The 15,234-nt window shown below is 46.1% G+C and overlaps 1 protein-coding gene across 7 annotated transcripts in view; it reads right to left on the bottom strand.

The window, feature by feature from the left end:
• The window catches only part of TMCO4 (transmembrane and coiled-coil domains 4), a 95,590-nt gene extending 86,748 nt beyond the window's left edge, over nt 1–8,842 (bottom strand). For 4 of the 7 annotated variants that reach the window (XM_029227484.1, XM_029227491.1, XM_029227492.1 and 1 more), the window contains exon 1: nt 3,014–4,175. The gene's annotated coding sequence lies outside the window, so the exon portion shown is untranslated. Of the gene's footprint in view, nt 1–3,013; nt 4,176–8,785 lie in introns of those variants that run through there. The other 3 variants (XM_029227487.1, XM_029227485.1, XM_029227486.1) reach the window with 3 other exon arrangements.
• Nucleotides 8,843–15,234: the final 6,392 nt, after the last annotated feature.

Genomic DNA, 15,234 nt, shown 5'->3' with positions numbered 1-15,234 from the left:
ATTTTTTTAATTAAAAAAATCGTACCAGTCAATACTTGGTCAATGTTAGTAAATGCCACCCCTTTCCATGCATCATCTCATTTCCTCCCAATAATCCTACCAGGTAGGTGCTATTATCTCTGTTTTACAGATGGAGAAAGAGGCCCTGAGAAATGGATGTCAAGGTCACTGGATAAGTGATGCGGGATTTAAACTTGTACCCGGGTCTTAGCCCAAGGGCAGCCATCTTAACTACGATGCTACACTGCTCCTCTTTGGTCTAGTTTATACATTGAGGTGGCCCAAAAGATTTCAAACACAATTTGAAAACCTCCGAATTAGAATCTCACTAGCTCCATCTGTCCACAGGTTAACACCCTGAACCGAGCAGGACCCCGTGGGGCTTTCCTGCGATAGACACCTTCCCCCATGTCCTCTGCCTGCCTCTCGTTTACGGAAAAGTGGTAGTCTCCCAGGCCTCCCCCGAGTCACAAAAGCCTGGCTCAAGAATTAGTGATTGAAAGGACTGTGTAGTGACAAATGTAGCAGTTGTGCCTGGAGAACTGGTAATAATTTAAACAGTAAATCAGCCATATGGCAGTCACAGAATCTTTAGTTCCTCTCTAAAGTACCTGGATAACAGTATCTGATGCACAGTTCCTGAGTTGTTTTACAGATGCTAAAACCCCCACCAAATGGAAGAAGTCAACTACTTGATGACCATGAGCATGTAGCCCCCCAGACCCACTGGAGCCTGAGGATTGATAACGTTAACACCTGTGACACCCCATTACCTCACCATCAACCAATCAGAGAACTGTGCTCGAGCTGATAACACACCCTGTGACTCCCCTTCCTCATCTTGCCTTCAAAAATCCTTCTCCGTAAATTGATGCAGCCACTACGGAAAAGAGCATGGAGGTTCCTTAAAAAACTAAAAATAGGACTCTCCGGTGGGCCAGTGGTTAAGACTATACACTCCCACTGTAGGAGGTGTGGGTTTGATCCCTGGTCAGGGAACTAAGATCCCACATGCTGCATGGTGTGGCCAAAAAAAAAAACCAAAAACACCTAAAAACAGAGTAGCCATATGATCCAGCAAACTCATTCATGGGCATATATCTGGAGAAAACTATAATTAAAAAAGACACATGCACCCCAATGTTCATAGCAGCATTATTTACAATAGCCAAGACATGGAAGCAACCTAGACATCCATCAACAGATGAATGGATAAAGAAGATGTGATATATCTACACAACGGAATACTACTCAGCCATAAAAAATGAAATAATGCCATTTGCAGCAACATGGATAGCCTAGAGATTATCATATTAAGTGAAATAAGTCAGACAGAGAAAGCCAAATACCATGTGGTATCACTTATACATGGAATCTAAAATATGATTAAAATGAACTTATTTAAGACACAGAAACAGACTCACAGACATAGAAAGCAAACTTAAGGTTACCAAAGGGGAATGGGCATGGGAGAGGGATAAATTAGGTGTTTGGGATTAGCAGATACAAACTACTATATATAAAAGAGATAAACAACAAGGTACTACTATAACAGGGAACTATATTCAATATCCTGTAATAAACCATAATGGAAAAGAATATAAAAAAGAATATGTGTATATATATGTATATATATATATATACATATATATGTATAACTGAATCACTTTGCTATACACCAGAAACTAACAACATCGTAAATCAACTATATATCAAAAAAAAAAAAAAGTTTCCCTGAAACCCAACGGGGAGTTTGGCTTTTTCTGAGCATTGACTTCCCCAGACTCCTTGTCTGGAGCCTTACAATAAACGCTGAGCTTTACTTCACCACAACCCGGTGTCAGTAGATTGCCTTTACTACGTGTGGGTGAGCGGAGCTGAGCTTGGTTCAGTAACAACCCTACTTTTCACTTTGTTTTCTTCCACTTCCCTTCTTCCAGCCAGCCTTGCCCCAAACTGAACCATCTGCTGCTTCCAGCCCATGCCGGGTTTCTCATCTAGGGCCTCACCTCATGCTGTTTTTTTTCTTGATGTGGGTCCTCATGTCCAAATGGTGCCCTTCTTCAAAAGCATCCTGATCCCATTTCAGCCTCACAACAACCTTACAAGGAAGAGACTAACACTGTCCCCATCTTACAGACAAGAAAACTGAGGATCACAGAGGTGAGGGCCACACAGCTGGCAAATGGCAGGACCAGGTAGGACATACCCTCCACAGGCATGTGTGACTTCAAACCCAAGTTCTTCTTCACTTTAGTAAAGGGTCTCAGGAGCTGCCATGAGGCTTCCTGGATTTGTCCAGCCTGCCAACTCTGAAGCCACCTCCGAAGCCACCCCCAACTTCCCACCAGGCTTTCTCTGCCTCACCTCCTCTCAGGTATAACGGCTGGTTGCCCCTGTGCCTGCCTCCCCGACAAGGAGGCTCAGGGTGGGAGTGGATGCCACTCAGGACATCTGTGCTTCCCCACCTCCCCAGCAGAGTTCCCTCCTTATTCATCCAGGTCTAAGACAGCAGGTGCCACCACTGCCTGCTCCCACCAGACCCTGCGTGACTTTTCTTTATCAAATTTGCTACCACCTGACAATGGGTTACAGGTTTATTTGTTTGTGGTCCCACTAGAGAAAGCTCCGTGAGGGCAGTGGCTTTTGTGGCACATTCCCTGATGGCTCCTAGAACAGTGCCTGGCAGAGTAAGTGAAAGGATGAATGAATGAACACTTACCCCCAAAACTAAGAAGTGACTTCAGCGTTTTTTTTTTTTGTTTTTTTTTTTGATGAAGGACAATATGGTTTTATACAAAGCAAGGTCCCCATATTTGCTCAAGAGCTACTCCCAAAAGTAGACTTCATTACTGAGCACCTCTGAGCAAACTCAGACCAGTCCCGGAAGTCATGAGGGTTACAGTTGCAAGGTGTGTGTGTGTGTGGCGGGGGTGGTGACAGGGTACAGGCTGAAATTAATCCCAGCAATATACAGTGTATAATTCCACCTTGAGCTAAACCTCCCACATACCTGGGGATGTCCTGTGGCCTGAGGAACTTGGAATGCAAGTCTAGGCTGGGCTCAGATCTGATGGATGAGCAGGTGTTAACCTGGGAATAGGGAGATGAGGGAGGAGGAATGGTCTAGAAGAGCACGTGCAAAGGCCCTGAGGAGGGCTGCTGATAAAGTGATCAGAGATGCAGCTGGAGGAGGAGGCCAGGTGTAGGTGAGGCCCAGACTGCAGGGCCTTATGGGCCCTGTTAAGGTTTTTGTTCTTTATGCTTAGAAAGTGGGAAACCACAGAAGGATTTTGAGTGGATGGTGGTACCAAAGATGGGTCTGGCTGCCAAGTGGAGGGTGGCTGAGTGGCAAGTGGATAATATCCTGTCCCCAGTCCCCTTCTGCTGGTTGTAACACATGGCAGCGAGGCTCCTGTTTCATCTGTAGCCCCAGTTTAAAACGTATGGCAATGTTTACAAAACCTTCAGGTCATAAAGGACAGAGTGATGATAAACCACCTAATGACATTTTTCAGGTCCCACATGTGTGGGCCCAGGAGCCTGATCCAGCCACTTGTAGCCTGGTGGTACCAGTGCAGGGAGAGATGGTTTCAGGCTCGTGAGAAATTCTCCAGGCTCTGACCCTGATGTACCTCCCCGTCACCCTAACCAGGCCAACACTTGTCTTGTTGACCGCTTGTACCTCCAGCGTCTAAACAGTGCTCATGCTGGTACATGCTGAGCTATGGCAACCTATGCAGTCAACTGTGCCCATCCAACCACTCCTAGGCCTTGGGCTTAAAAACTGAAAAGGCTCCCAGAGTGGCAGCTCTACACAGGGCTGTTTGTGGCTTTGGCTGCTTTCACCCCCATGACAACCTTGGGGACAGGTATTTTATAGATGAGGCATAGGTCACTTAGCTTGTTCAAGATGACTCAGGAAGCTGCAAAGTTAGCCACATCTGTCTGATGCAGTACATGTGATGGCAAGGGTTCTAAAAGTTGAAATGTTCTAGTTCTGTGAAAAATGCCAGTGGCAGTTTGATAGGGATTGCATTGAATCTGTAGATTGCTTTGGGTAGTAGAGTCATTTTCACAATGCTGATTCTTCCAATCCAAGAACATGGTATATTTCTCCATCTATTTGTATCATCTTTAATTTCTTTCATCAGTGTCTTTTTTTTTTTTTTCGGTACGCGGGCCTCTCACCGCTGTGGCCTCTCCCGTTGCGGAGCACAGGCTCCGGATGCGCAGGCTCAGCGGCCATGGCTCACGGGCCCAGCCGCTCCGCAGCATGTGGGATCCTCCTGGACCAGGGCACGAACCTGCGTCCCCTGCATCGGCAGGCGGACTCCCAATCACTGCGCCACCAGGGAAACCCTCATCAGTGTCTTATAATTTTCTGCATACAGGCCTTTTGTCTCCTTAGGTAGGTTTATTCCTAGATATTTTATTCTTCTTGTTGCAATGGTAAATGGGAGTGTTTTCTTAATTTCACTTTCAGATTTTTCATCATTAGTGTATAGGAATGCAAGAGATTTCTGTGCATTAATTTTGTATCCCGCTACTCTACCAAATTCATTGATTAGCTCTAGTAGTTTTCTGGTAGCATCTTTAGGATTCCCTATGTATAGTATCATGTCATCTGCAAACAGTGACAGCTTTACTTCTTCTTTTCCGATTTGGATTCCTTTTATTTCTTTTTCTTCTCTGATTGCTGTGGCTAAAACTTCCAAAACTATGTTGAATAATACTGGTGAGAGTGGACAACCTTGTCTTCTTCCTGATCTTAGTGGAAATGGTTTCAGTTTTTCACCATTGAGGACGATGTTGGCTGTGGGTTTGTCATATATGGCCTTTATTATGTTGAGGAAAGTTCCCTCTATGCCTACTTTCTGCAGGGTTTTTATCATAAATGGGTGTTGAATTTTGTTGAAAGCTTTCTCTGCATTTATTGAGATGATCATATGGTTTTTCTCCTTCAATTCGTGAATATGGTGTATCACGTTGATTGATTTGCGTATATTGAAGAATCCTTGCATTCCTGGAATAAACCCCACTTGATCATGGTGTATGATCCTTTTAATGTGCTGTTGGATTCTGTTTGCTAGTGTTTTGTTGAGGATTTTTGCATCTATGTCCATCAGTGATATTGGCCTGTAGTTTTCTTTCTTTGTGACATCTTTGTCTGGTTCTGGTATCAGGGTGATGGTGGCCTCGTAGAATGAGTTTGGGAGTGTTCCTCCCTCTGCTATATTTTGGAAGAGTTTGAGAAGGATAGGTATTAGCTCTTCTCGACCAAAAAATTTCACAATTTGTATGGAAACACAAAAGACCCCAAATAGACAAAGCAATCTTGAGAACAAAAAATGGAGCTGGAGGAGTCAGGCTCCCTGACTTCAGACTATACTACAAAGCTATGGTAATCAAGACAGTATGGTACTGGCACAAAAACAGAAATATAGATCAATGGAACAGGATAGAAAGCCCAGAGATAAACCCACGCACATATGGTCACCTTATCTTTGATAAAGGAGGCAAGAATATACAGTGGAGAAAAGACAGCCTCTTCAATAAGTGGTGCTGGGAAAACTGGACAGGTACATGTAAAAGTATGAGATTAGAACACTCCCTAACACCATACACAAAACTAAGCTCAAAATGGATTAAAGACCTAAATGTAAGCCAGAAACTATCAAACTCTTAGAGGAAAACATAGGCAGAACACTCTATGACATAAATCACAGCAAGATCCTTTTTGACCCACCTCCTAGAGAAATGGAAATAAAAACAAAAATAAACAAATGGGACCTAATGAAACTTCAAAGCTTTTGCACAGCAAAGGAAACCATAAACAAGACCAAAAGACAACCCTCAGAATGGGAGAAATTATTTGCAAATGAAGCAACTGACAAAGGGTTAATCTCCAAAATTTACAAGCAGCTCATGCAGCTCAATAACAAAAAAACCAACAACCCAATCCAAAAATGGGCAGAAGACCTAAATAGACATTTCTCCAAAGAAGATATACAGACTGCCAACGAACACATGAAAGAATGCTCAACATCATTAATCATTAGAGAAATGCAAATCAAAACTACAATGAGATATCATCTCACACCGGCCAGAATGGTCATCATCAAAAAATCTAGAAACAATAAATGCTGGAGAGGGTGTGGAGAAAAGGGAACCCTCTTGCACTGCTGGTGGGAATGTAAATTGATACAGCCACTATGGAGAACAGTATGGAGGTTCCTTAAAAAACTACAAATAGAACTACCATACGACCCAGCAATCCCACTACTGGGCATACACCCTGAGAAAACCATAATTCAAAAAGAGTCATGTACCAAAATGTTCATTGCACCTCTATTTACAATAGCCAGGAGATGGAAGCAACATAAGTGTCCATCATCGGATGAATGGATAAAGAAGATGTGGCACATATATACAGTGGAATATTACTCAGCCATAAAAATAAATGCAATTGAGTTATTTGTAGTGAGGTGGGTGGACCTAGAGTCTGTCATACAGGGTGAAGTAAGTCAGAAAGAGAAAAACAAATACCGTATGCTAACACATATATACGGAATCTAAGAAAAAAAAAAAAGGTCATGAAGAACCTAGGAGTAAGACGGGAATGGAGACACAGACCTACTACAGAATGGACTTGAGGATGTAGGGAGGGGGAAGGGTAAGCTGTGACAAAGTGAGAGAGTGGCATGGACATATATACACTACCAAACGTAAAATAGCTAGCTAGTGGGAAGCAGCCGCAAAGCACAGGGAGATGGGCTCGGTGCTCTGTGACCACCTAGAGGGGTGGGATAGGGAGGGTGGGAGGGAGGGAGACGCAAGAGGGAAGAGATATGGGAACATATGTATATGTATAACTGATTCACTTTGTTGTAAAGCAGAAACTAACACACCATTGTAAAGCAGTTATACTCCAGTAAAGATGCTAAAAAAATAAAAAGTTGAAATGTTGATAGTGACATAAGCATTCTATTTCCGGAGAGAGCCGAGCAGGGAGCCTCAAGCTCCTCGCCTTGAACTCAGCCACCCTCCCTCTGCCTCATGTATTTCTTTACTGAGAGCACTCACAGGTTATCAACAGGGTCACTAGGGTCTCTAAATAAATATGCTCTAAATAAACACTACCCCCTTGCTTATGCCTGATTTGGCAAAAGGCCTCTGATAGGGGCCACACTCTGGACCCTGCTTTACCATTTCTGAAGCATTTTGGCATAGCATCATCAATGCTATGAAGTATTATGGCCCCCATTCTATGATAAGAAAACAGGCCCACAGAGGTAGAATGACATATCCAAGATCACACAGCTAGGTTTCCAGGCTCTGAGGTCAGTTTAGGGCTCCCTTTGGCCCACTCTCTACCCACCTAGGCCCTCTCCCCCAAATCCCTGGGAGGTGGGTCGGGGGAGCTCAGGCTGACAGAGCATCTCAAACCAGGCCCACGGGGGCTGGAGGCTCAGAGGGCTTGAGGCTGTGAGGTTTGATCTCTCTCCGCCCTCTTCTCAGACTTAAAGGTAGAGAAGATTCCAAAGGTCCCTCCTCTAGGCTCAGCCTTTCCCCGCCTGCCCCTCAGGCTGAAGGGCCGTGTTTTACTCCACCCTCCGGAATGTACCCCCCCTCCACCCCCGCACCTCAGGGCACCACTTGTCTTTGTTAACTGCCGTTTCCTCAGTGCATGACCACCTAGAGGGGTGGGACAGAGAGTGTGGGAGGGAGGAAGACGCAAGAGGGGAGAGATATGGGAACATATGTATACGTATAACTGATTCACTTTGTTATAAAGCAGAAACTAACACACCACTGTAAAGCAATTATACTCCAATAAAGATTTTAAAACAAACAAACAGTGCACACACTGGCACACAGCAGGTGTTCAATAAATATTTGCTGGATGCCCCCAAAGCTTAGAAGGCTTCATGTTTCTGCCCTGAAATGAACACCGAGTTAGGGGAAAAGAGAACTAACTGCTGACTCCTACTCCATGTTAGGCAGTAGTGTCTGGACCAAGGCCCCCAGTCTAGCCCAGCTGTGGTCCCGACTCCCTGTGCCAGGCCGAGCAGGGCAGAGAGGGGGCACTGTGCTGGCCTCCTCTGTGCCAGGCACTGGGTCCGGCTGTGGAGTCGGGGAACCCAGGTTCGTATCGTGACCTCCTTCTCAGCGGTGTGGTCTTGGGGAAATTCCCTCATCTCTCTGAGCCTCAGCTTACCCAAGTGTAAAATCCACTGCAAAGTTAGTAGCAGTAATTCATCCTCCTCTAACAGCAGGGGTCAGGATGAGGCGACCTGGGCTCCCTGTGACACTGGGGCCGGGGCTTTTCTGCAAAGGTTATTCCCAACCTCCCTCCCCCGCCCCCCAGGGAATTCTCAGTTTAGGTGTGTCCTGTGAGCTCAGAGGTCTGGAGGGGCAAGGAGAGGGGGGTGAGGGGCGCTGGAGGGGCCGCGTGAGCCAAGTGGAAGCCCACTGACCCCGGGTGACCTTGGGCAAGTCCCTTCCACTCCCTGGCCCGGACCAGCGTCCTCATTTATCAAGGGAGGCAGCGGACGCCTGAGTGCTGCGCCCGGCCTCAGTTTCCCCATCTGCTGCCCGGGCGTGTGGTTCCTACGTGCACTTCCGGCTCGGAAGGAAAACAAGCAACCACACGGAGGCCTTGACTCCGGGGAGGTCGGCGCGGAGGGCGGGGCGGGGGCAAAGAGTCCACAGGCCGAGCCAGCCGGGAGTGGGGCTCCCCGCGCGGAGCCGGCGCGGTGGCGGCGGGGAGCGGGCCTCTTACCTGAAGGTGGCGGCGAAGGCGACGACGAAGGCGGCCCGGCTGCCCCGGCCCCGCCCCTCCTTCCCTTCCTCCCTCCCTCCCCCCGCGCGGGTCCCGACTGGTCCTGACGCCGCGCCGCCCGCCCCGTGCGCGCCTGGTCCTTCCGGGCTCCGGGCTCCGGGCTCCGGGCTCCGAAACGCGTGTCCCAAGCCGCTCGCCCCGCCGCCACCCCGCCAGAGGGTGCCGGCTTCAGGAAGTGACGGGCCAGCCCGGCGCGAAACTCGGTTTGTGGGTCTGTTAGCCTTCGGGGAAGCCACAGGGCTTCGGCTCTGCGGAAACTGCTTGCCAGGGGCTCGGTCGTCAAAATTAAATCAGGTGCAATCAAAGAACCAGGCACAGAAACAGTCTTCCCGCATGTGTATACAGTGCTTGGAAGTTTACTGAGTGATGAGATATCCATGCGCTCCCTGAGTTTTCTTTCAGTTTCTTTAACGCCAAGTTTGGTCTGGTCTCAGGGCCTTTGCGTTTGAGGTTCCCGTGCCTGGCCCTGTGGCCCCAGCTCTCCACTCCGGTGTCCACGCAGGGTGGCATCTGTGAGGCTTCCCTGACCACCCAGCACGTTCAGCCAGAGAACAAATACTTCCTGAGCAACTACTATGTGCCAGGTACTGTTCTAAGTTCTGGGGAATCCCACTCCAGGCGCGCAGTCCTGTTCTGTGTCAATCGCAGTACTTCTCACGCTGTGGAATTGTTTGGTTTATCTTCCTGTTGGCAGTTGATTGCCTGCCATCCCCACTAGAATTTAAAAGCCTGGAGAGTCCTCTGCTGTGTGCCCAGCCCCAGGGACCGTGCCTGGCACTTGACAGGTGCTCAGAATCGTATAATGAATGCATGAATGCATCTCATTCCTCTAGCAATCCTGTGAATCTCATCACAGCTGTGCTACACGAAAGGAAACCGAGGCTCAGGTCGAGGCTGTGCAGAAGCCACAGAACTAATGATGAGTGCCAGAGCTGGAGTGTGAATCATTGTGGCCACAAGGTTGTTACTGTTTCTCCAGGTAAAGACAGCCCAGTACCGTAAACAGAAAAGGCACTGGCCAGGGTCAGAGACCAGCTTCCAATACAAAGTCTGTGACTCATGCTTCTTGTGGAATGCCCTAGGCCTCTGTCTCCTCGTCTCTCCACTGGCCACTCAGGACCAAGAACAGCAGCTCTACCTACCTACAAGGCCATTGTGAGGGTCAAATGGGTTAATAGCGTGCACCCTTCAGGGGCATAGGGGCTATATCTGAGCACGTGGGTCTTGTCAATTGCAGTATTAATAACCACATGGAAGTGGACACCAGCAGAAAACCTCCAGCCATCCCTCCTTCGCTCAGTGTCTGGTGGCCCCTTCTAGCCAGATTGGCTCTGTGGGACCAGGCACCATTTTGCACAACAGCCTTGCCCCGTCTCTAGTTCGAGAGAGGTTCTGTGTTAAACACTGTTGACTCCAGACTTTGGATCTGTTACAGCCCTGCCCAGTGCCCATCCCTCACCTCAGTCCCCGCCACCGAACAGCACACGGGAGCTAATCCGGAATCAAGGCTACAGGAAGGAAAAGTGGAGAAAGTATATTTACCCCTCCGGTGTATGCCTTTGAGATTTTTGAGGTTTGGTGTTAGACACTGAAGAATTTACTCTCCTCCTCTGTAAAATGAGGATAATTATGACCCCTTCAAGTGCTGTCATGAGGATGAAATGAGGACATGCAGGTAAAGTGCTTTGAATGGTGTCTGGCACACAGGACATGCTCAGTAAGAATTAGCTGCTTTCATTCTTGGTAAAAGATACTTCTGCTAAGAAGTCTTCTGTCAGCTCCTCCGGAAGGAATGGTTAGGGGTTTGTGCTGGAAGGAAAAGCCCTTTGGTGGCGGTGTGTGCAGGGGGCAGGCGCAGTTCCCTGCTTTTGCTCCCAGCTCTTCAGAAGTGGCGGTTGGTCTTTTTGGTCTTTTTGTATCTTGTTGTCCAGAATTTCCCCCAACTGCACAGGCATGCAGTTATTTTTAGTCCCTTATAGTTTCTTTGTATTTTGCTCCTTGAGGAGACATTTGTCCAGGTGCAAGCACTGCAGCAAAGGGTCCCAGGTCCCGGGTCCCAGCCTGTCTCACAGGCAGCCAGCAACTGCAAAGCTGTGGAGAGGAGGAAGGTGGTTGACACTTTCAAGGAAAAGGCTGGAGTGGAGAGAGCTGGGGGAGAGGAATAGATGAGCTTAGAGAGGCAACGAGGGCCATGTCACTGTGAGCTTTATAAAAAGGCTGATGCTTGGGCCTAGGGTTGCGAGGCTTAGCAAATGAAAATGCAGGATACCCAGTGACACTGGAATTTCAGAAACACAAGAAATAAATACTTCTTTAGTACAAGTATCTCCCACTATTTCCCAGGGCATACTTATACTAAAAAGTTATTCATTGGGTATCTGAAATTTCAATGTAACTGGGTGTCCTCTGTTTTATCTGGCAACCCTGCTTGGGCCCCACCCCTAGAGATTCTGATTCTGTTGGTCTGGGGTCAGGCCAGGCCTAGTTATTGTTCACAAGCTCACCAGGTATTTCTAACGTGTGCCCAGGAGCCACTGATGTAGGGCCTTGTTTATGGATTTTATTCTGTATGAAATGGAGAGTTGTATAAGGTTTGGGGCAGCAATGTGACATATTTTCACCTTTTCAAAGGATCCCACTGGCTCCTGGTGGTGGACTAATGGATAAGAGTGGGCGCGGGTGACTGCTTCGGAAGCTGTTTCAACGGTCCAGGTCGGGGAAGGGACCTGTATTTGTTGAGTGCCTACTATGGGCTAGGTACAATAAAAGTATATCATGGAGGCATAGGTTCCTGGGTCCTGCCCCTCACCAAACCAGTTTAGAATTTCTCAGGGGTGTGGAAGCCTAGAAGTTTATATTTTTAACAAGTTGCCCTGGTGATTCTGGTGTTCAGTCAGAAGAACCAATTAGAAGAACCAATTGATTGGATTTGATTCTTCCAGAAATTACAGAAATAACCATGAATATTGTTCAGGGACCATTATCCTTGTGGCTGGTTCTTCATGTCCCATACATACACACTTTATATCATTTAATCCTGTGCTATTATTAGCCCCACTTCACAGAGGAAAGAACTGAGGCTCAGCGGGGTTAAATAACTTGGGCAGGGTCACCGAGCTACAAGATGGCAGAGCCAGGATTTAATCCCAGATCTGGTTGGCTCTGCTATCCTGCCATCCCATAGGCTCAAACATCAGTACAGGTTCAAAGATACTTAGATGGCTTTTGGATGATGGCTCCCCAAAAGAAGGAGGCTCCTTTGCTATGCTCCATTGATGTCTGTCCTTCCGGGATGTGAGTGGGGGCTGGCCTGGCATGAGCCTTTGTTGAATGGTACTGAATTCTGGGGGTGACGTCACTGAAAGCAACCCCACATCCCTTCCCGTAGAATATCCTTATGATGCCGTTGTGCTGAACTTGAGACTGAGTGACACAGAAGCTCGTTTATGGTCACTTCTTTCCTAATGGCACTCAAATAAGCAGGGCTACCATGGGGAGGGACTGGACACAGCCACAGAGGAAGGTCAGGGTGGAGGGTGCTGTGGATGGTTTCTGGTTACTATGGCTATTGTTACATCGCTGAGCAGTTTCTTGTTTGTTCTAAGGTCTCTTTGACCCAAAGAACTAAACATCTCTCTGTTAATGGGACCATCAGCTAGAACTGGCCAATCTAAGTGGCAGCATTTAGGGTCAAAGACACTTGGGTTAGTATTTTCCCCCATTGTTCTTGTCTGTTAGGTAATAATTTTGTAGTCTTCTGCCTTATCTCTTACACAGAAGTTTGAGTGATGACCCTCTACCTGCTTCTCATCTAAGAATGCTTTGCACTTACCCCTGAACTGCTCTGCACTGATATGGATCTCAGTGCATGAGACCCATATCACTGGTGGTACACAAGATATCTTCAGCTGGTACATGAACTTGCATTAAATCACCTTGAATGATGCATGAGAAAGTTATTCCCTTTAATCCTTATTCTATTGAGAACACAGTTTGATGCTATGGAATCTTTTTTGTTGTTGTTGAGGTACAATTTTTATTTGCTTCTGATAAACTAATAATCAAGGCCATTAATTAAACTCATATTTAAACCATTTTTCTTTGTGACTTACAGGTTCACAAACACACAAAAAGTATATATACTTCTTTTTTAAAAACAACTTTATTGAGATATCTTTGACTTACAAAATTATATATATTTGAGGTATACAATTTGAATTTTTGATAGTATTTGTATACCTTGTAAAAGATCATCCCTGTCAAGCTAAATAACTTAATCCATCATGTGTACGTAGTTATCATTTGTGTGTGTGTGTGCGCGCATGCGCGCGCGCGTCTGTTGAGAAGATTTGCTTTAAGATCTATCCTCTTAGCAAATTTCAAGTATACAATATAGTATTGTTACCTGTGGTCACCATGCTGTATATTAGATTTCCAGAACTCATAGTCATTCATCTTGCATAACTGAGACTTTGTACCCTTTGACCAACATGTCCTCATATCTCCCTTCTCCCTCCACGCAAACCCTGGCAACTACCATTCTACGCTCTGCCGCTATGAGTTTGACTATTTTAGATTACACACGTAAGTGAGATCATACAGTATTTGTCTTTCTGTGTCTGGCGTATTTCACTGAGCACAAGGTCCTCCAGGTTCATCCACGTTGTTGCAAGTGAGGCAATTTCCTTCTTTTTTTAAGGCTGAATAGTATGCCATTGTACTCCCATAACATTTGCTAATCTTCCTTTTTAACAAAGGGAGAACGGGCCTCAGCTCAGAGTCTTCGACTCTCCAAAATATTGAGTTAGGATTTAAACATCCTGTTATTTATTTATTTAATAACCTTTTTATTTTGGAAGAATTTTAGATTGACAGAAAAGTTCCAAAGACAGTACAGAATTCTTACCTAAGAATCATATAATGCTTCACCTTGTTTCCCCAATGTTAACATCCTACATAACCATGGTACACGTTTCAAGACTGAGAAACCAATGTTGTAATAGGGAAGAACAAATCTGACTCTGTATTGGATCTGTCTCTTTTACTTTAAGCTTTGTATTCTATTGCTTTTGCTACAAGTTAAGAATGTTGCCTATAGCTTGAAATACACAGGATAGCCCATTCTGGAGGCTCTGACCTTTAAAGGTCTAACACTTTTGCATTCATATAGAGATAAAAAGTTGCAGAGCAGAGAATAACATTTGCCTTGTTGGAGGTTTACAGAAACATGGTGATCTATCCTATGTGGACAGCTGCAAGAATAAAGGATTCTGACACCAAGAAGTTTGCAGCAACCAGACACACCCCCTCCCCTTTTAGTATAAAAGAAGCCTGAATTCTACCTCCGGTAAATGGTTCTTTGGGACACGAGTCCACCATCTTCTCGGTTTGCTGGCTTTCCGAATAAAGTCACTATTCCCTGCCCCAACAACTTGTCTCTCAATTTATTGGCCTGTTGTGCTGTGAGCAGTACGAACTTGGACTTGGTAACAACATTGGTACATTACTGTTAACTAAAGTATAGACTTTATTCATTGGTTTTTCTACTAATGTCCTTTTACGGTCCCAGAATCCCATCTGGGATACCACAATGCACTTAATGTTTTTGTTTGTTTGTTTGTTTTCAGCATTGATTTCACTTAAAAAATCTTTTTTTTTTAAAATTTAATTTACTTTTGGCTGCGTTGGGTCTTTGTTGCTGCGCATGAGATTTGTCTAGCTGTGACGAGTGGGAGCTACTCTTCGCTGTGGTGTGTAGGCTTCTCATTGCTTCTCTTATTGAGGAGCACGGGCTCTAGGCATGCGGGCTTCAGTAGTTGTGGCACGTGGGCTCAGTAGTTGTGGCTCACAGGCTTAGTTGCTCCGCGGCATGTGGGATCTTCCCAGACCAGTGCTCGAACCTGTGTTCCCTGCATTGGTGGGCGGTTTCTTAACCACTGCACCACCAGGGAAGTCCCCAAAAATCTTTTTATTACTTTCTGCAACAGCAAATGACCTTGGCTTTTTCTTTATGACAGAGACATCATTTTAAAACATTAAGCAAAATGAGATTATTTTAAAAAGACAGTAATAGTAAAAGTAACATGCAGATGTAGCAAAAAATTCTCAGTTGCCTCTGGGTTGACTTCACCCATGGGAAAATCCTCCCCATAGGCTGTCAAGGTGGCCAGATTGGTTTCTCTCACTAGTCATTAGAATGTATGTTTCTGGGAATTCCCTGGTGGTCCAGTGGTTAGACTCTGTGCTTCCACTGCCAGGGGCCTGGGTTTGATCCCTGGTCGGGGAACTAAGATACTGCAAGCCATGCAGAGCGGCCAAAAAAAAAAAAAAGAATGCATGTTTCCGTTAGGATGTCTGGCCACTGTTGTATCCAACGCTTCCCAATGTGT

Source organism: Monodon monoceros, unplaced genomic scaffold (genome assembly GCF_005190385.1).
Source record: "Monodon monoceros isolate NGI ecotype Baffin Bay Population unplaced genomic scaffold, NGI_Narwhal_1 Super_Scaffold_18, whole genome shotgun sequence".
Classification (NCBI taxonomy): Eukaryota; Metazoa; Chordata; class Mammalia; order Artiodactyla; family Monodontidae; genus Monodon; species Monodon monoceros.
Note: the sequence above shows the minus strand (reverse complement) of the source record. Positions and strands in the feature narration are given on the sequence as shown.